Source organism: Panulirus ornatus, chromosome 4 (genome assembly GCF_036320965.1).
Source record: "Panulirus ornatus isolate Po-2019 chromosome 4, ASM3632096v1, whole genome shotgun sequence".
Lineage (NCBI taxonomy): Eukaryota > Metazoa > Arthropoda > Malacostraca > Decapoda > Palinuridae > Panulirus > Panulirus ornatus.
In genome coordinates, this window is record NC_092227.1 from 18,506,874 (window position 1) to 18,529,930 (window position 23,057).

Consider the following 23,057-nt stretch of genomic DNA (forward strand, 5'->3'; position numbering starts at 1 on the left):
GTAGATCCACCAACCGAAAAATCCTTCACATCTTTTCCAGTTGTTAAGGAGAATTCGAAAACGATACACACTCTCACTATGCATGTGGTCTGTGGCATAAATTGAGTGAGATCATCTCCAGGTCTAGGTCTGCTATACAAAATCTCTAGTGTTAGGTGACAGTATGCAACAGCTGGAAATATGAGTCTTCATTGTGCACATTTCGTTCACCTTTTGTTGAGTTAATCCTCTAACAAATCTCTCCCTTTTTTTTTTCTTAGTTCAGTCATTCGTTCCGTCGACGATGAAGAAAAGCTGGCAGCAGTTTAGCATCTGGTTGTTCGAAGTTCTTATATATCCATTTATATATCCATTTAGCTGTAGTAGATTCATGGTATTATATTCTAGTGGGGTCATAGAACTGATGTGGTCTTTTGTATTGTCTTTTCCATCTATTCACTCTGAATAAGTCACTCTTACTAACTAAATTACATTGGTCATCTGTACCTGTCTGATTTTCTTGTTCTTGTTGCACTATTAACCTTCTTCTGTACAGTCTGGCATCAGGTAAAATAACACTTGCTAGACGCACAAGGCCACTGACTGGTAATGGCTGACTTAAGATCATCAACAATTCAGGGTTACGACTTGTGCAGGGCAAGTTAAACCCTCTACCCTTATCAAGAATTCCTCCGTGGATGTGCACTGAATCATTCTTACTGATGATTTGAACATTATCATATCCATCTCGGAGTGTCTTCAATCTTCTGTCGTTAGGTTCGTGAAGAGATCAAGTAAATTTCTTATGCAGACCAGACATCGGACATTTCTAGAAATAACTTAAGCTACCTGGTACACATGACCTGGTGGGTCAGTCAGTAGGGCCTCTCCACCTGGCCGCGGCTGCCGTTGTGTGACTGACTGCCGCCAGGTGTCATGCTGGGATCAGTTAGTAACGGTAACTGAAGCTGAATGTAATGAATTACGGGATTTTCAGCCGTTCATGTCTGATTCCCCTACATTACATCATGAAACTGATGCATTATGATGGATTACTGACCAAAGGAAAATGCGCGCGGCCAGCAGACATGTGGCCCTCTCATCAAGTGGCTCGCTACTACTTGAAACACCTTGGACGCCCCTGATGTAGTGAGCCTGTGAGGTCCCCGGAGGACCATCACCCACCACACTGCCATCTGTTGTTCGCTACAATCGTTAATCATTTAAAGGAATAAAGTAAAAACAGTTCCGTAGCCGATCTTCCCATTACTGTTACCAAATTTAAAGACAATGGACTGTAGGTACCTATAGTGTTAAGCTCTAAGCTGATAACTCCACAGCCATTCTCATTGTAGTGGATTTCAGCGTTAAGATGAATTTGCAACGCGCAGCCATACCAATCGAAATGGCCTGCCATTGTTGACATTATTAATCTCGCATGATCATGCACACCTCGCACGGGATTTACTCTACATTCACATCAGTGACGGGATCCACCAGCTGTGTGGAAGCTTCATTACCTCTCATGTTACACATGCTAAACCACAGATGATAATTCTATTCTCCCTTGAGAAGGGACACATCTATCTGTCCCACTGTCACTCAGGCAGATGTATATCCCACATATCCGGCCAGTACAAGGCTTACGAGCCTGACACACTGCTGGAGGTGAACGATCATTTAGTTCATAATATCCATTCTGGGGAGTCCGCCAGGGTAGCAGTGGCCCCGAGCTAGGCGGAGACCTGGAGACTCTAGCAACATAAACAACAAAAGACTTTGGTTCAAACCACACGACAGTATCCAGAACCACCTCATCAGGCAGTCCCACAACACGTCTCAGCCTAACCAATACAACCATCATGACTGCTACAACGATGCTCAACTTAAAACCTGAAACTCTGCTGCAAGACCTGGCTGACGTTCCATAAAATCCTGCAAGATGAATAGCATAACGTTCAACATCTTTGGTCATGATACACCCATCTATGTCTCAGACACTTATGAAAGTCTAGAGTTTATCATCTCTACTTAGGAAACCAAATCCTCAGCAGACGCCCTCATGAACGACGTACCGTCACATTGATCATTGAAATGAATAACGAATCAAAAAGTAAATATGTTTCGTTACCTTGACACTGACGTATCATAACTTGGAGCAGATGTAACCAGACATAGTCGTCAAAAGAAGGCTCAAACCACCCAAGAGTTGTAGGTGACTTCAGTCCAAACTACTAAGGAAACGACAGACTAATCAGCAATGGTATACGTAACTTGCATACACAATTCAAATGTTCTGAACATATCATTTTCTTCAACTAGTCTGCTGCACATCTACTTGCTATCCTGTCTAATAAAAAAAAGGGGCTCGAGATATTATTCTGGGCGTTTCCAAGACTACTAAGACTTTAGATAAGAGGAATGAACGTGGTGTTCCTTGTATCAGGGACAGAATATCTAAGTCATTCTCCTTCCTGGTGTCTGGATGTTCAGCCAGACATCCTGATACTAACTTTTATCTGCAAAAGGAGACTTTCCTCTAGAGGGATTACTAAAGCCGATACTGAACTTAGAATGCATGGTATTCATGATGAGCTTCACCAAGTGTAACGGCAGCTGCACTGTTCTTCCCCACAGGCTATTACTCCCTTGTCATCAGAATTGCCCATTTTTCCCTAAGCAGTGAGGTTGGAAGTCATACGTAATGCTCTTGGTCATAATGACACTGTCACCAGTGACCACAATCTCCCGCAGAAGCATTATTTTTGTAAATACATCAGCGGTCACCATCAAGAATGGGAGTCAAGATCAACATCTGGGCATCAACACTCCAAAATAAACAGTTTGTTGTGTCCATGACCTTGAGAGTTATTAATCTCTCGAAGAAAGTCTGACTGTAAGTGATTCTCTCTCTCTCTCTCTCTCTCTCTCTCTCTCTCTCTCTCTCTCTCTACTAAAAGTAATAAAATCACTTCAACGTGACCGTAACGCGCTTGTGTCAGAGGCACGACACAGGGGAATCATTCAGGACAAAATTGAATTACATTTCATTTTGATTCCTTCAAATGTCAGGCTAAAAATGCATGGTAAGACTGATAAATTACGTGAAGTATATCTTCTGCCCTATAGAATGGCGATCCTGTCAGTCCTCTGTCTGTAGACACGCCGAGGAAGTTGCCAGCGCAAGATGACTAACCCCCTATACACAGCTGCCATCATAATTCATACATATTCTTAACAAGAAAGAAATTGCTATCTGCTGGGGTGATATATTTTTTTGGGAACTATGTCACTGGTGAACAACAACCAGGTAGCCTGTACCGGCAATGTGGGAGGTAAGATGTAGAAACTGGCGTGGGTGAACAATGTTATTCCGCCGGTCTCCGACATTATTGTGAGAGCGTCTGCTCGGTGTAAGCCCGAGTGGAAAGGTCAGTGGCCAGCTGGTCAGATTCTGCATTCGACTTTGGCTTCATCATTTGTGTGATATAACTTCTGGCCTTCCACACGAGCTGGCATACGAGGGCCCAGAGAGCCCAAATTTGCTATTCCCTCTAGAGTTGACTAAATTTGTTTACACACATTTACAGTGAAAGAACATGACAATCTTGTGAAACTATGACAAACAGAAAGTGACCCTAGTCAGTCAATCATCCATCATAATATCATGCAGTAAGAGCTTTGCATATATGGCTTCACAAATAGGATCACTAGGTGTCGTTGCTCGACCCAGGCAGGCTAGGCTACTGACAGACGTGGGAGTTTATTCCTTTGACTGATGCAGAGCAAACATGATGTACATCACTCTGCCTGCAGGATTATTCCGACGCCCTCCAACACTTGTATGTTGTAATATCACTGAATTTAGACACAACTCCTTCAAACCTACGACTGACATTATTTGCAACTTTTTTTAGCTATACGAAAAGTTTACAGGCCTTTCTCGTGAAAAAACAAACAAATGTGTATGTGTTTCTGCTCCTATCACACTAATCCATGAGTTTTTCTTCTTTTCAGAAAACAACAGCCATTGGTTGACTGGCTTTCTTTTGTCTACTTACAAGAAATTAACAGTCATTTCATCTATAACGATGTGCTATGATACTTGAGAGATCCCTTACTTCTATGTACTCAATACAATTAGTTATATTAAATACCATACATTGCAGCTCAGTTCCTTGACCTTTGGTCCACTCTACATCCTCTTTCGCGCTACAGCCCACAGGACGGATACAGGTCAACATTAAACTCGCCACGTCTCGCGGCAAAATAAAATGATCGCCTCTCACGAGACCTCGCGTAATTTCAAGGATGACTGAGTTTTGTCCCGCTCGATCCTGGCAACAGAAGCAGAAACACTGATCCAAAAAGAAAAAACTTTCTCTGGAATGGCTACCAGTTGTAAACTCCACTCTACCTTCTTCCACTTTCCCATTTATCTCCTTCTGTATCGTAGGATACTGATCATCAACTTACAGTGACCACTGGTGATAACATGTCGACGCTGCCGACCCTTACATATCCAACGTAGAATTGCCACCCGCCCGCCTGGTGGCCATGGAAGGGAAAGACCTCAGAGGTAGGCCAGGAATGACCCAACCTGGTGCTACCATACACACCTGCAGGTATGCCACACCAGTTCAACTTTCCCTCGAGTAACTGATTCTTTTTTTCAGTATCTTAACAATGTCATATATATATATATATATATATATATATATATATATATATATATATATATATATATATATATATATATATATCCCAAGGAGCGATTTTAGTCAAATAAGGTCAGTAAAAACAGACCAGAGCTCAAATGAAACAGGTGTTTCTGGAAATATATATGTTGACATTTGTCCCGACCTGCCTTCACGGCTCGAGATGGGCATCCCAGCCCCACCAGATGAACGCCCACTAACTACACGCAGCTGTATTGGTCCTGATCCACATCTAACAAGCTGGGAATAGCGTTGGTAGACAGAGAGAGACAGAAATACACAATGTACCAGGCTGCTCCCTGACGGCCTACCTGTACAGAGAGAGATCTCTGTGACTGACACCTGTTACCATGCAGCTTCCCTGACAGTTTCTCCTCACACTAACTAGTAAAGGTGAAGCAGTTTTCGTTTCTATAACCGTTCACTATTAACGAGTCTTCTACTGTGTTTGTAACATGACCTACCCAGAATGTATAATTAAGCTGGTCAAATACCGCTTAATCTCATTGCATGGTAAGTGATTTATTAGAGATATTGATCTTCATCTTTCCTGAGTCGGGATTAATCTTCCCCTCCCCTAGTACTGATTAATCTTCCCCATATCTACCTTGGGAGTTAATCCCCCCTCCCCTACGTCAAAGATTAATCTCCTCTTCCCCTAACTTGTGCATTAATCTCTTCCAACACTAACTTGACGATTGACTCTTCCTGTCCTAACTCAGAGATCGGACCCTCAATCTCCTCTTACCCTAATTCGAGGAATAATTCCTTCCTATCTTAACCCTGTAATTAATCTCTTCCATCTTTAACTTGGAAATTCCTAACTCGAAGATTAATCTCTTCTCTCCCTAACTCAGAGATTAATATCTTCGTCCCTTAACTCTACGACTATTCACCCTCTCCCCAGGCTTAGGGATTAACCTCCTCCCCACCTGCTCGAGGTGTTACCTCCCCACACCAGCGTCTCTTACCAGATCATTATCAAGTTGGTCACGTCTCTGGCCCGCACCAGTCCGTCTATGTCTGACGGTCTCCGTGACCTCTTGATGAGGAAATGGCGGGTAAGGGTGGCGCCGGTGTGACCCATTAACCTCCGAGTATAAGCATCAGTGGTGTGACCCATTGACCTCCTAGTATAAGCCTCAGTGGTGTGACGCACTGACCTCCCAGCATCCGCTACAGTCAGTGCCAACGGCATGACTCAATGACCTCTCAGTACCCGACAGTATCCGTGTCACTGATGTGACCTAGTTACCTCCCAGTATCCGCCAGTGTACATACCACTGGTGTGACCCAGTTTATGATTCACTGGTGTATTCTAGTGACCTCCCAGTATCCGCCAGTGTACATACCACTGGTGTGACCCAGTTTATGATTCACTGGTGTATTCTAGTGACCTCCCAGTATCCGCCAGTGTACATACCACTGGCGTGACCCAGTTTATGATTCACTGGTGTATTCTAGTGACCTCCCAGTATCCGCCAGTGTACATACCACTGGTGTGACCCAGTTTATGATTCACTGGTGTATTCTAGTGACCTCCCAGTATCCGCCAGTGTACATACCACTGGTGTGACCCAGTTTATGATTCACTGGTGTATTCTAGTGACCTCCCAGTATCCGCCAGTGTACATACCACTGGTGTGACCCAGTTTATGATTCACTGGTGTATTCTAGTGACCTCCCAGTATCCGCCAGTGTACATACCACTGGTGTGACCCAGTTTATGATTCACTGGTGTATTCTAGTGACCTCCCAGTATCCGCCAGTGTACATACCACTGGTGTGACCCAGTTTATGATTCACTGGTGTATTCTAGTGACCTTCCAGTATCCGCCAGTGTACATACCACTGGTGTGACCCAGTTTATGATTCACTGGTGTATTCTAGTGACCTCCCAGTATCCGCCAGTGTACATACCACTGGTGTGACCCAGTTTATGATTCACTGGTGTATTCTAGTGACCTCCCAGTATCCGCCAGTGTACATACCACTGGTGTGACCCAGTTTATGATTCACTGGTGTATTCTAGTGACCTCCCAGTATCCGCCAGTGTACATACCACTGGTGTGACCCAGTTTATGATTCACTGGTGTATTCTAGTGACCTCCCAGTATCCGCCAGTGTACATACCACTGGTGTGACCCAGTTTATGATTCACTGGTGTATTCTAGTGACCTCCCAGTATCCGCCAGTGTACATACCACTGGTGTGACCCAGTTTATGATTCACTGGTGTATTCTAGTGACCTCCCAGTATCCGCCAGTGTACATACCACTGGTGTGACCCAGTTTATGATTCACTGGTGTATTCTAGTGACCTCCCAGTATCCGCCAGTGTACATACCACTGGTGTGACCCAATTTATGATTCACTGGTGTATTCTAGTGACCTCCCAGTATCCGCCAGTGTACATACCACTGGTGTGACCCAGTTTATGATTCACTGGTGTATTCTAGTGACCTCCCAGTATCCGCCAGTGTACATACCACTGGTGTGACCCAGTTTATGATTCACTGGTGTATTCTAGTGACCTCCCAGTATCCGCCAGTGTACATACCACTGGTGTGACCCAGTTTATGATTCACTGGTGTATTCTAGTGACCTCCCAGTATCCGCCAGTGTACATACCACTGGTGTGACCCAGTTTATGATTCACTGGTGTATTCTAGTGACCTCCCAGTATCCGCCAGTGTACATACCACTGGTGTGACCCAGTTTATGATTCACTGGTGTATTCTAGTGACCTCCCAGTATCCGCCAGTGTACATACCACTGGTGTGACCCAGTTTATGATTCACTGGTGTATTCTAGTGACCTCCCAGTATCCGCCAGTGTACATACCACTGGTGTGACCCAGTTTATGATTCACTGGTGTATTCTAGTGACCTCCCAGTATCCGCCAGTGTACATACCACTGGTGTGACCCAGTTTATGATTCACTGGTGTATTCTAGTGACCTCCCAGTATCCGCCAGTGTACATACCACTGGTGTGACCCAGTTTATGATTCACTGGTGTATTCTAGTGACCTCCCAGTATCCGCCAGTGTACATACCACTGGTGTGACCCAGTTTATGATTCACTGGTGTATTCTAGTGACCTCCCAGTATCCGCCAGTGTACATACCACTGGTGTGACCCAGTTTATGATTCACTGGTGTATTCTAGTGACCTCCCAGTATCCGCCAGTATACATACCACTAGTGTGACCCAGTTTATGATTCACTGGTGTATTCTAGTGGCCTCCTAGTATTCGTGTCAGTTGTGTGACCCACTTACAATGTAGACAAATGCAAGAGAAATGCGTAATGGCGGAAAAAAAGGATGACGAATACAGAATCTTCGGTACACAGTTATCAGAGATAAACCTGGAGAAAGACCTTGAAATGATTATCAGTAATGACCTGAAATACGTAGAACAATGTGTAGCTGCGTACCATCAAGCTAACAGACAGCTAGACTGCATTGCTAAGAAATTGAAATACAAAATAAAGGCATTATAGTCACACTTTACAACAGCCTGGCTTGTCCTCATCTGGAATACACACTTCTTTTACAGTCACCAAACACCAAACGAAGTAAAACTAGAAGGAATTCAGAGAGGAGCAACAAAACCAATGCCTTCACTTAAGTATAAGACTTTTCAATTTCCATTGTACAACATATGAAAATTTATTCATATCAGACTGAAAATGAACGACCAAAAATAACGGCATGAAATCAAAAGGTAGACGTAACAGAATTGTGGGTATCTTTTTTTCAGCTATACAACTGTAGAACACCGATATAGATCAATACCAGATGTTGTCAATGAGTGACTATCAGTTCATTCTCATGTCTAGATAAACACTTCACTGATAGGAATGACACTCATCAACATAATCGAACTTTTTTCTCTCATCAAAGATGCAGTGCAATTTTTCTAGACCTTTTCTGATGGAGATTACGAATTTTCAGTCCGTTTCAGTACAACACGTATCATTTTCTTTCTGTGGATACATACTTTTCAGTTCAACTGAAGCTACATGATGCATGAGCGAGGGTAAAATGATAAGATTTGTACCAATTCAAATCTTATATTGCACAAATTCAGCACTGTTAGGTAGAAGGTACATCAAGAAGTACTATCCAGAAGGACGAGCCAAAAACGTTCAGCTTTTAACTTTCTGTGGTCGTGATCTTCACAAGCTAAAAGCGCTGAGCTTTGGACCTACTACGGTGCTCTGACTCAGGTTCGTCCCTGTATAACATCCAGCAGTAATGTGCAAGCATTCCCTCATTCCAGAAACCCTGGTATCGATGCTCCATCCAGTTAATGTCCTGATGGAAGCGCTCTTCTTGTTCGTCAGACACAGCTCCAAGGTTCTCCGTAAACACGTCCAGATGTGAACAAAGGAAATGCACCTTGAGCGACATCCTACATCCCATAGCTGCATAGGATTTCAGAAGTCTTTTCACGCCACCTTCAAAATCCGGAGATCATTTGTTTCCCAAGAAATGTTCACATAGCCAACCGAAGGAGTTCCAGGCCTCCAGCTCCAAGTCGTCAAGATGTGTGCTGAAATTGTGGTCTTCCAGGAATTCCTTTACCTGCGGATCGACGAAGATGCCTTCTTTCAACTTGGCTTTAGTGATCTTCGGAAATTTGTTCACCACATACTCGAATCCTTTCGAGTTTCTCTTGGCTAGTGTTTTCACAAATTGCTTTATGAGACCAAGCTTTATGTGGAGCAGCGGGGGAAAAACATTTTGTGGATTAACCAAAGACTTAGCCTGGACACTCGAAATTTCTGACTCATATGATCTTCGTTGAGGCCGGTCCGACTCCATACAATACCTGAAAGTTGCTCGATTATCCCAGAGGCACAGAAAACAGCAGTAATCCGTGAATCTTGATTGCATTTCCATCAGCATGCCGAGCACTTTCAAGTCTTCACATATTTTCGAGTTGTAATTTTTTAATTTTATGGCATCTAGGAGTGGCTGCATGTTCTCATAACGCTCCTTCATGTACACTGATGCCCTACAGGAACGGTGGGTTTCATGTTCCTCTTGTGGAGCAGCAACGCTTCCACACTTCTCTTAGAAGAGTCGATGAACAAGCGCCAGTGAGAGGGATCCTGCTCTTGGGATAAGCAGTGGAATAATGCATCAATGTTGTTGTAGAAACGGAGCGGCCCATCCACAGAAAAATGAGAAGTAAGAGTCTGACTCCTTTTCCTGAAATAAGTTATGCGAGCGTCATTCTTGAGCAGACATTTGTCTTTTAGACGAGACGCTACAAGTTCAGCTTTATCTTTCGGCAGTGCCAAATGTCGGACCAAATCATCTAACTCAACTTCCGAAAAAATTTTTTGGTTCGTCATCGTCAGGTACAAACTCTGCATTCGTTCCCGAGTCTTCCAACACAGCAGCAGCTTCCTCGCCATACTCTTCATCGTCGCAACTTCCAACGACCTCCTAAAGTGGTGGTGGAATGGCATGGTTGTCATCGTTGTACGGCACTGGTCGTACGGCGGAGCCCAGGCCAGGGTGGACAATCTCGTGCTTGTTCTTACCAGAAAACCCGGTGACGGTGACCATGTAGATATAACAGTCTGTGACATGATCCTTCTGCTGCTCCCACCATATCATGGCGACTGCAAAAGCCATTGCTTCTTTTCTCTTGTTTAGCCAGTCTCTCAGTCCATTTGAACAAGCTGTACAGATGACATGCGGTGCCCATTTTATGTCATGATCCCCAAGAGGACACGGAAAGTACACATGGTATATCTTCTTGATGTCATTCGTGATGGTACGCACGTGCTGAACCACTTATGCCACCTCCACTCTGGAGATTGCCCTTAGAAATGAAGGCTATTAGTGCCAGACGCAACAACAGAGCTTTCATCACATCATAAAAAGTAGACGTGATACGAAAAAACGGATTACATTCTCGAAATCAGCGTCCACACCTGCATCAAGTACACCACAAGTCATGTGTGATGGTGATTAGCTGTTGACCAGTGATCGATCAAAACGTCTGTTTCTTGAAAGGAAAAAGCATTACAATTTACGGTATGAAAATTGAGCCATTCTCCCCACTCCATTGAAGATGCAAGCCTGCTCCCTAGAGAGGGCCACAGCAGACTGATTAGGGAACTTTTCCTGTTCACACTTTCCTGCAAGACCTCCCTCCTTGCTGTCTGTTGTCAACTTTTATCTCCTGCCGGCTGTTACACGGGAGGGAATGGTGGATGGGGAGGAGCCTCCTCCTCTGCTCTCCTGTCTCTACCACAGATAAGATCACGACCTCAGATAACCTCGTTGTGGACGGTCACGTTCCCTTTTATTTGTCCTTACCTTGTTTCCATGTGTCAGTGAGACCCCCGTATATACGTGTCATTGGTGTGACCTCCCATTAAAAGTGTCAGTGGTGTGACCCAGTGACCTCATAATAAACGCGTCAGTGGTGTGACCCAGTGACCTCCAAGTATACGCGTCAGTGGTGTGACCAGTGACCTCCAAGTATACGCGTCAGTGGTATGACCAATGACCTAACAGTATACGCGTCAGTGGTGTGACCCAGTGGCTTCCCAGTAAGCGTGTCCGCGGTGTGACCCAGTGCCCTCCCAGTATACATGTCAGTGGTGTGACCAAGTGACCTCACAGTAAAAGCGTCAGTGGTGTGACCCAGTGACCTCCCCTACCCTATATGGAGTGAACATATTTATATGTGCGTCCTGCGCTAAGCTTCCCCTACCCTCTCCACTATAACATACACGCCTCGCCCTCCCTAGGCCATCAACTGGCCTTTGTTATGGCAATATTTTGCAGCCTCTGCTGTTTTCCCTTGCCTCTCCCCTCCCATTAGGTGCCCAGGTGTGCTCACAGGCCGCGTCCCAGCCCGCTCCCAGCACAAATCTATTCTGCTGGGCCAGGGGCGTTCCAGGCTCTCTTTCCGTCGGCCCAGAATTACTGCCGCCCATATCCTACCTGACCCACCACCCTTCACGCGACCTTGCACTCCAATCATCCAAAACGCACAATGTTCAAGCGGTCATCGTGATCCCCCAAGCCTCCACAGCCTCGTCCTAAACCCAAGTTTCAGACCCATTGACTGTTCCATTCACATATTCCACGTACGAATCCTTGTATCCACTCCACTGCACTCTCTACCACCGCATCCCACTCGTACATCCTCCACGATGCCACAATCCCCACTTGAATTCACCCACGTCCCCCATCGAGACCCACTACCCCGTTCTCCACACCTATCCCAATAATTTGATTTCCGCTGGCCATCCCGGCAATTTTATTGTGCACCCCATGCTCATCCTGTGAACGGTAGCGCAAAAGGATTACAGGGGTCACATAGGGTCTTAGTCAGACCTCAGTGGGTTGATATCACATAGGATGTTACAATTCGTATTTCAGTACATACGTTACATAGCGTCATATGGTAAGTTTTACCGACTAGATGCACAAAGTGTATGCAAACTTAAAATTTCAGGTATGTTATTATTAACAATAAGGTGTTGTGACACTTCTCGTAAGGTTTGTTTAAATCTACCCCTAAAAGACTCTATTTTCTTCCATCCTAAGACATAGTGTTCTAGTCTGAGACCAAATCTTTGACCACAAACTATACAATTCACACGAGTAACATCTCCAGTTAGGCCAAAGCACCAATAGTACCAATATCCTAGCCTTAGTCTGGCAGTTACAACATCATGTCATCTGCTGATGTTATTACTTTCTCCATATACATGTTTTACTTTGCACATTTCAATGTGATGGAAAATGTTTCTACTTGAGCCTATCTGAACTCGTCTTCGTGCTTCAGAGGTCAATTAGTTCCTTCCTTCTCTTCCAACCGTCCCCTCTCACAATCATCCAACTGCACCAGCTCTCACATCCACTCATTATTTCACTGATGACTCGGTGGTCAGGAGGGGAAAATGAAGAGGCTGCACTGGAGAAAGTGCAGTAGCGAAACAGATGCTTACAGACTGTACAGATGTATGTGTACGTTCTACTTACAGACTGTATAGATGTATGTGTACGTTCTACTTACAGACTGTACAGATGTATGTGTACGTTCTACTTACAGACTGTACAGATGTATGTGTACGTTCTACTTACAGACTGTACAGATGTATGTGTACGTTCTACTTACAGACTGCACAGATGTATGTGTACGTTCTACTTACAGACTGTACAGATGTATGTGTACGTTCTTCTTACAGACTGTACAGATGTATGTGTACGTTCTACTTACAGACTGTACAGATGTATGTGTACGTTCTACTTACAGACTGTACAGATGTATGTGTACGTTCTACTTACAGACTGTACAGATGTATGTGTACGTTCTACTTACAGACTGTACAGATGTATGTGTACGTTCTACTTACAGACTGTACAGATGTATGGTGTAGGTTCCACCGAGGTGCGGCTGGTTGGCAGAATACATATCATTATTACCTTCTCTCTTATTGCCTTCGGTAGACTGTGTGTGTGTGTGTGTGTGTGTGTGTGTGTGTGTGTGGTGCTTTAGGAACGAAACTGGGTAAGCAAGGCGACGCATTGTTCGCGTTATACACCGCCGGTTGACCGAGGCCCCTCTCAGTGCTCCGTGGGAAGCATGTGTGTTCCATGATTGTGCAACTGTCAAGGTCTTGGATATCTTATAATTTGTGATCATGTTGTGTTCTGGTGTCTGTCATATTCTTTGCGCTTCTTCCCTTAACCATACACTAGTTGTCCTCATAATAAGTTGTTGATGTAGTTCGATATTTCCTCGGTAGGGGTGTATATATATATATATATATATATATATATATATATATATATATATATATATATATATATATATATATATATATATGCTTCATTTGTGAAGAATCGTAGAGCCGTATCATGTACCGCCACCGTAGCTTCTGCATGTGTTATTTGAAGGCGAGGTGTGTGGGTACTGGGGAGTGGGTCAGAATGGGAAGGACCAAGACTGTTACTAGATGTAATTTTTGCCTCACCGGAATGTGCCAGGATTTATACAGGCTAGCTAGAGCCGCTTTACCTTGTGCCGTTGTTTTGATGTATGTTCTACTATCAAACCTCGTAATGATAGTATGAGGCTCGTGATTAATAGCTCCTCTGGTGAATTATCCTGTTTCCCTCTGTGGCAGTGTCGATGGGTTTTAGTTTACAGTTATTTTCTAGTCCTGTTCAAGTCTGGATATCTTGACTTAGTGGGGGTGTTCGGGTGAGGTGTGTTGTTAGATACTGCTATATGAGTGGTATCGTGTACGTAAGGTATGTTCATGATCCTCCTGCTGGGGGGTTGTGTCTGCTGTGTGGGCTGCCACACTCCCATACAAAACATTCATGAGTTACTGGTGTGACCTCTCGTGTCAACGATGAGTTTTGTGATGATCTGTATAACGAACTACCGTAGTGACAAGGTTCTGTGTTCGGTATCCATCATAACACAGAGATACTGAGGTCACGGTGGAGGAACACAAGGTTTGAGCGGAGGCCTTACTGCAGACACTCAGACGCAAAGTCTTCTACTTGAAGACCTTGTGTCGAAACGTCTGAAATAGTTTCTGCACTCACCTTGCGTCTTTTCATCACCTCATTGTTAGCAGAATCTGCCTGCAAGACGTTACACTGCGTATATCGTTAAGAGAACAGTCTTGTTGAATAACTTTACCTTCCAAAGGAGACTACATTTCCCTGACACTGAAAGCAGCGTAGCCTCTGGCTATATGGACCTTTAGAAAGTTCCCGTGTAATACCAGGACTCTTTCACAGAAATCGGTCCAGGAGTTATCAGTCATCATATATATATATATATATATATATATATATATATATATATATATATATATATATATATATATATATATATATATATATACTTGTATTTGCTAGTTCGCAGTTTCCCACGATGGCAAGCTAGCGCCAGGAACAGATAATGGTGTAGCCTCGTTCACCCACATCCAATCTTTAGCAGTTCTGTGCAATCCAAAACCATCCCCCTCCCCTCCCCACCCCCATCCACATCCAGGCCCGGCATACCTTTCCGTGATTTCCCCTAACCGCTTCAGCCTATTGGGAGTACGTCGTCCTCTGTATACCAAATCATTCCAATACACTCTACCACTTGTTAATGTTACACCCTCCTGCATGTTCACACCCTAAACACTCATGTGTCTTTCAATCTATTCCTCCACCTCTTTCTTGGATTCGACCTTTTCCTTGTTCCGTCCTATTCTTGCATGTATTTCGTCTTAGTCATCTTTTCCTTATGTCCAAACCATTTCAGCACAACCTCTTTCCTCTCTCTTATACACACTTCTCTTACTTTCACATCTTTTTCTTACCCTGTCATTTCTTGTTTGACCAACCCTCCTCACACTACATACTGTCATCAAACATTTGCAACACATTCTTCCCCTTCCGTTCTTTGTCACCTAAGGCCCACGCCTCGCATCTATACAACACCGTCGGAACTACTATACCATCAAATATACTCATCTTTCCCCTCACAGACAGTGGCCTCTGTTTCCAAACCATCCTCAAGGCGCCCGAGACCTTCACCCTTTCACCCACCTTATGGCTCACTTTAGCTCCTATGGTTCCATTCGTTGTCCTGTCTACTCCCGGGTATATAAAACACTTTACTTCCTCCAATTTTTCTACATTCACACTCACACTCACACTCCAAACAACATGTCTCTTTCCACTGCTAGCCCCAGTGAACTTTTCTATTACGCTATTTCTATTGCTTTCTTTCACTCTCAATTTTCTCCTTTCACATACTCTCCCAAGCTCAGACACCAGCTTCTACAGTTTCTCACTCCAGTCTGCCACCAGAGCCTTGTCATCAGCAAACAACTGATCCACCTCCCTAGACCCTACCGCCAAAAGACGACAGAGCTTCTCTTCTCTTCAAAAGCCTTGTACTCACCTCCTTCACTACCCTCTTCATAAACAGATTAAAAAGCCATGGTAGGATCACATGCCGCTGCCGTGGACCCGTCTTCACCTGGAACAACTCACCCAACTCCTCTCTTCCTACTCGCATACACGCCTTGCTCCCTTGGTAAAAGCTCCTCACTGCTACTGCCAACTTTACTCCCACGCCATATATTTGTGACGCCTTCCACATAGCATCTCTATCAACTCCATCATATACTTTCTCCAGACCCATAAATGCCAAAGCAAATACATTAGCTCCTTTTGATTTATACAATGAGATTATATAAGCATGCCGGCTATTCTGAGGCACCTCAATATGATCTATGCATACATTGAATTCTAGTTAACCAATCAATAACACAGTCGTTCTCTTTATTGAGAAATTCATCTGCAGTCCAATCCATCCCATCCACCTTGACTGACCTTATCTGACGCGAGCCTTATCCACTTTCCATGACTCTCTCGCCTTACATACCTTCACGTCCCAAACACGTTACATCTACTACCTTGTCATCCAATACATTCAACAGTCCTTCACAATACTCACTCCATCATCTCTCCCCCTTACCTATTCTTTGCCTGTTACCACTTCCCATCTGTTCCCCTCAGTGATGGTCCTATTTGTTCTCCTCTTCACCTCACACGATGATCCCTCCTTTCAAAACATTTACCAATTTCCCCTAAAGTTTGTCAGCTCTCTCTTACCCTAACTCTTATTTGCTCTCTATTTCAACCCTTACAACTTCCACTTGACCTCATGCTGCTTCCTCTTGTACATCTCTTAATCACTTGCACTCCTGCGTAGGAAACGCCATTGTATTTTCTTTTTTCTTTCACCAACGGCTTAACTTCCTCATCTCACCACTTACTAACATTTCTCCTAAGCTCACACCTTACCTCACGCTTCCAACACATTTCCCTCACATGTGTAAACATTGCTTCTCTGAATACCTTCCATCCCACGTCCATCTTAGTAGTCATGTTTAACCTCACCTTTTCAAATTCAAGTAATCTCTCTTGGTACCGCTTCACACAAGCCTCTTTTCCAAACTCATTCACCTTCACCACCCTCCCCTAACCATATCAATATCTCTTTTCCTAAAGCCTCCACAAATTTTCACCCTCGTCCCCATCAGGAAGTGATCAGACACCCCATCAGCTGCCCCTCTCAGCACTTTTTCACCTGGATGTCTCTTTTCAGCACACCTGTTAGTTAGTACACAATCCACTGATGCCCGTTCACCATTAACCCCGCTTCATCCTCGTAAACTTAGGCAGTTCCCAATTACCAGTCCACTTTTTTCTCACCACATCTGAAAATTCTTTATTCACACTGGGAAACCCCCCCCCCCCCCCCCAGTCATACTCAAAACTGCCAGGTCACCCACTCTTGCGTTCAACCAACCCATCACAATCAATCAGTCTCTTTCATCAGAATTGCGTACGTACTAACTCCTCTCCTTCCAAAACACTGCGTGTGCGATTGCTATTCATGTCTTAAGGAGAGGGAGTTTTACACTCAAGGTACCCCGTCATTTAACCTTGTATATATATGTACCATGTCTTTACTTCTATGTGTGTATGCATATAGTAAAGAGTCATGATTCACAAAAGGCTCAAGGTCCTGTTAAAATTTCTCCACTTGTCCTGAAGATGTGTACAGATACACCGTTCAGGATGTGCCTGGAGAGATGCCAAGTGCCAAGGAAGCGGAAGGGAAGACCAGGAAGAGTTACTGGACCACGGGCCGATCTCCCTGACGGCTGTGGTCTGGGAGGTACTGGAACAGATAACAAGAAAGCAAATACATGGCGTCCTGCAAAGAAGCAAAAGAGTACCTAGCTGAGACTTGGATGGATATATATATATATATATATATATATATATATATATATATATATATATATATATATATATATATATAGAGAGAGAGAGAGAGAGAGAGAGAGAGAGAGAGAGAGAGAGAGAGAGAGAGAGAGAGAGAGAGAGAGGGTAGTGAGTGGTGAGATGAAGAAGAAAGATTATTAGTGAAAGAGAAGAGAGAGGCACTTGGACGATTTTTGCAGGGAAAAAAATGCAATTGAGTGGGAGATGTATAAAAGAAAGAGACAGGAGGTCAAGAGAAAGGTGCAAGAGGTGAAAAAGAGGGCAAATGAGAGTTGGGGTGAGAGAGTATCATCAAATTTTAGGGAGAATAAAAAGATGTTCTGGAAGGAGGTAAATAAAGTGCGTAAGACAAGGGAGCAAATGGGAACTTCAGTGAAGGGCGCTAATGGGGAGGTGATAACAAGTAGTGGTGATGTGAGAAGGAGATGGAGTAAGTATTTTAAAGGTTTGTTGAATGTGTTTGATGATAGAGTGGCAGATATAGGGTGTTTTGGTCGAGGTGGTGTGCAAAGTGAGAGGGTTAGGGAAAATGTTTTGGTAAACAGAGAAGAGATAGTAAAAGCTTTGCGTAAGATGAAAGCCGGCAAAGCAGCAGGTTTGGATGGTATTGCAGTGGAATCTATTAAAAAAGGGGGTGACTGTATTGCTGACTGGTTGGTAAGGTTATTTAATGTATGTATGACTCATGGTGAGGTGCCTGAGGATTGGCGGAATGCGTGCATAGTGCCATTGTACAAAGGCAAAGGGGATAAGAGTGAGTGCTCAAATTACAGAGGTATAAGTTTGTTGAGTATTCCTGGTAAATTATATGGGAGGGTATTGATTGAGAGGGTGAAGGCATGTACAGAACATCAGATTGGGGAAGAGCAGTGTGGTTTCAGAAGTGGTAGAGGATGCGTGGATCAGGTGGTTGCTTTGAAGAATGTATGTGAGAAATACTTAGAAAAGCAAATGGATTTGTATGTAGCATTTATGGATCTGGAGAAGGCATACGATAGAGTTGATAGAGATACTCTGTGGAAGGTATTAAGAATATATGGTGTGGGAGGCAAGTTGTTAGAAGCAGTGAAAGGTTTTTATCGAGGATGTAAGGCATGTGTACGTGTAGGAAGAGAGGAAAGTGATTGGTTCTCAGTGAATGTAGGTTTGCGGCAGGGGTGTGTGATGTCTCCATGGTTGTTTAATTTGTTTATGGATGGGGTTGTTAGGGAGGTGAATGCAAGAGTTTTGGAAAGAGGGGCAAGTATGCAGTCTGTTGTGGATGAGAGCGCTTGGGAAGTGAGTCAGTTGTTGTTCGCTGATGATACAGCGCTGGTGGCTGATTCATGTGAGAAACTGCAGAAGCTGGTGACTGAGTTTGGTAAAGTGTGTGAAAGAAGAAAGTTAAGAGTAAATGTGAATAAGAGCAAGGTTATTAGGTACAGTAGGGTTGAGGGTCAAGTCAATTGGGAGGTAAGTTTGAATGGAGAAAAACTGGAGGAAGTAAAGTGTTTTAGATATCTGGGAGTGGATCTGGCAGCGGATGGAACCATGGAAGCGGAAGTGAATCATAGGGTGGGGGAGGGGGCAAAGATCCTGGGAGCCTTGAAGAATGTGTGGAAGTCGAGAACATTATCTCGGAAAGCAAAAATGGGTATGTTTGAAGGAATAGTGGTTCCAACAATGTTGTATGGTTGCGAGGCGTGGGCTATGGATAGAGTTGTGCGCAGGAGGGTGGATGTGCTGGAAATGAGATATTTGAGGATAATGTGTGGTGTGAGATGGTTTGATCGAGTAAGTAATGTAAGGGTAAGAGAGATGTGTGGAAATAAAAAGAGCGTGGTTGAGAGAGCAGAAGAGGGTGTTTTGAAGTGGTTTGGGCACATGGAGAGAATGAGTGAGGAAAGATTGACCAAGAGGATATATGTGTCGGAGGTGGAGAGAAAGAGGAGAAGTGGGAGACCAAATTGGAGGGTGAAAGGCGGGCAAGGAATAGAGTAAATTGGATCGATGTGGTGTATCGGGGTTGACGTGCTGTCAGTGGATTGAATCAGGGCATGTGAAGCGTCTGGGGTAAACCATGGAATGTTGTGTGGGGCCTGGATCTGGAAAGGGAGCTGTGGTTTCGGGCATTATTGCAAGACAGCTAAAGACTGAGTGTGAACGAATGGGGCCATTGTTGTCTTTTCCTAGCGCTACCTCGCACACATGAGGGGGGAGGGGGATGGTATTCCATGTGTGGCGAGGTGGCGATGGGAATAAATAAAGGCAGACAGTGTGAATTGTGTGCATGGGTATATATGTATGTGTCTGTGTGTGTATATATATGTGTACATTGAGATGTATAGGTATGTATATTTGCGTGTGTGGACGTGTATGTATATACATGTGTATGGGGGTGGGTTGGGCCATTTCTTTCGTCTGTTTCCTTGCGCTACCTCGCAAACGCGGGAGACAGCGACAAAGCAAAATGAATAATATATATATATATATATATATATATATCCCTGGGGATAGGGGAGAAAGAATACTTCCCACGTATTCCCTGCGTGTCGTAGAAGGCGACTAAAAGGGGAGGGAGCCATATATATATATATATATATATATATGGAGGGAGCAAGGAGAAGCGGGAGACCAAATTGGAGGTGGAAAGATGGAGTGAAAAAGATTTTGTGTGATCGGGGCCTGAACATGCAGGAGGGTGAAAGGAGGGCAAGGAATAGAGTGAATTGGAGCGATGTGGTATACCGGGGTTGACGTGCTGTCAGTGGATTGAATCAAGGCATGTGAAGCGTCTGGGGTAAACCATGGAAAGCTGTGTAGGTATGTATATTTGCGTGTGTGGACGTATGTATATACATGTGTATGGGGGGGCCATTTCTTTCGTTTGTTTCCTTGCGCTACCTCGCAAACGCGGGAGACAGCGACAAAGTATAAAAAAAAAAAAATATATATATATATATATATATATATATATATATATTTATATTTATATTTATTTATTATACTTAGTTGCTGTCTCCCGCATTAGCGAGGTAGCACAAGGAAACAGACAAAAGAATGGCCCAACCCACCCACACACACATGTACATACATAAAAGCCCACACATGCACATATGTCTCTCTCTTACCCTTCCATTACTTGATCAAACAACCTCACACCACATATTGTCCTCACACATGTATTTGATACTTGAATGCTGTTTCCTGTGTCAGCAAGGTAGCACCTGGGAACAGACATACACACATATACACATATACATATACCCATTCATACTTACACACGCACACACACATGCGACAAAGCAAAATAAAAAAAAAGACACACACACACACACATATATATATATATATATATATATATATATATATATATATATATATATATATATATATATATATACTTCTCTTTTTCTATTATACTTTGTCGCTGTCTCCCGCGTTTGCGAGGTAGCGCAAGGAAACAGACGAAAGAAATGGCCCAACCCCCCCCCCCCCATACACATGTATATACATACGTCCACACACTCAAATATACATACCTACACAGCTTTCCATGGTTTACCCCAGACGCTTCACGTGCCTTGCTTCAATCCACTGACAGCACGTCAACCCCGGTATACCACATCGCTCCAATTCACTCTATTCCTTGCCCTCCTTTCACCCTCCTGCATGTTCAGGCCCCGATCACACAAAATCTTTTTCACTCCATCTTTCCACCTCCAATTTGGTCTCCCTCTTCTCCTTGTTCCCTCCACCTCCGACACATATATCCTCTTGGTCTATCTTTCCTCACTCATCCTCTCCATGTGCCCAAACCACTTCAAAACACCCTCTTCTGCTCTCTCAACCACGCTCTTTTTATTTCCACACATCTCTCTTACCCTTACGTTACTCACTCGATCAAACCACCTCACACCACACATTGTCCTCAAACATCTCATTTCCAGCACATCCATCCTCCTCCGCACAACTCTATCCATAGCCCACGCCTCGCAACCATACAACATTGTTGGAACCACTATTCCTTCAAACATACCCATTTTTGCTTTCCGAGATAATGTTCTCGACTTCCACACATTCTTCAAGGCCCCCAGGATTTTCGCCCCCTCCCCCACCCTATGATCCACTTCCGCTTCCATGGTTCCATCCGCTGCCAGATCCACTCCCAGATATCTAAAACACTTCACTTCCTCCAGTTTTTCTCCATTCAAACTCACCTCCCAATTGACTTGACCCTCAACCCTACTGTACCTAATAACCTTGCTCTTATTCACATTTACTCTTAACTTTCTTCTTCCACACACTTTTCCAAACTCAGTCACCAGCTTCTGCAGTTTCTCACATGAATCAGCCACCAGCGCTGTATCATCAGCGAACAACAACTGACTCACTTCCCAAGCTCTCTCATCCCCAACAGACTTCATACTTGCCCCTCTTTCCAAAACTCTTGCATTTACCTCACTAACAACCCCATCCATAAACAAATTAAACAACCATGGAGACATCACACACCCCTGCCGCAAACCTACATTCACTGAGAACCAATCACTTTCCTCTCTTCCTACACGTACACATGCCTTACATCCTCGATAAAAACTTTTCACTGCTTCTAACAACTTTCCTCCCACACCATATATTCTTAATACCTTCCACAGAGCATCTCTATCAACTCTATCATATGCCTTCTCCAGATCCATAAATGCTACATACAAATCCATTTGCTTTTCTAAGTATTTCTCACATACATTCTTCAAACCAAACACCTGATCCACACATCCTCTACCACTTCTGAAACCACACTGCTCTTCCCCAATCTGATGCTCTGTACATGCCTTCACCCTCTCAATCAATACCCTCCCATATAATTTACCAGGAATACTCAACAAACTTATACCTCTGTAATTTGAGCACTCACTCTTATCCCCTTTGCCTTTGTACAATGGCACTATGCACGCATTCCGCCAATCCTCAGGCACCTCACCATGAGTCATACATACATTAAATAACCTTACCAACCAGTCAACAATACAGTCACCCCCTTTTTTAATAAATTCCACTGCAATACCATCCAAACCTGCTGCCTTGCCGGCTTTCATCTTACGCAAAGCTTTCACTACCTCTTCTCTGTTTACCAAATCATTTTCCCTAACCCTCTCACTTTGCACACCACCTCGACCAAAACACCCTATATCTGCCACTCTATCATCAAACACATTCAACAAACCTTCAAAATACTCACTCCATCTCCTTCTCACATCACCGCTACTTGTTATCACCTCCCCACTTGCGCCCTTCACCGAAGTTCCCATTTGCTCCCTTGTCTTACGCACTTTATTTACCTCCTTCCAGAACATCTTTTTATTCTCCCTAAAATTTAATGATACTCTCTCACCCCAACTCTCATTTGCCCTTTTTTTCACCTCTTGCACCTTTCTCTTGACCTCCTGTCTCTTTCTTTTATACATCTCCCATTCAATTGCATTTTTTCCCTGCAAAAATCGTCCAAATGCCTCTCTCTTCTCT

At 43.9% G+C, this 23,057-nt stretch overlaps 1 protein-coding gene across 3 annotated transcripts in view; it reads right to left on the minus strand.

Annotated features, from left to right (window-relative positions):
- LOC139765906 (kinesin heavy chain-like) overlaps positions 1–23,057 on the minus strand; it is a 909,514-nt gene that overhangs the window by 475,286 nt on the left and 411,171 nt on the right. The gene's annotated exons all lie outside the window — the stretch shown is intronic.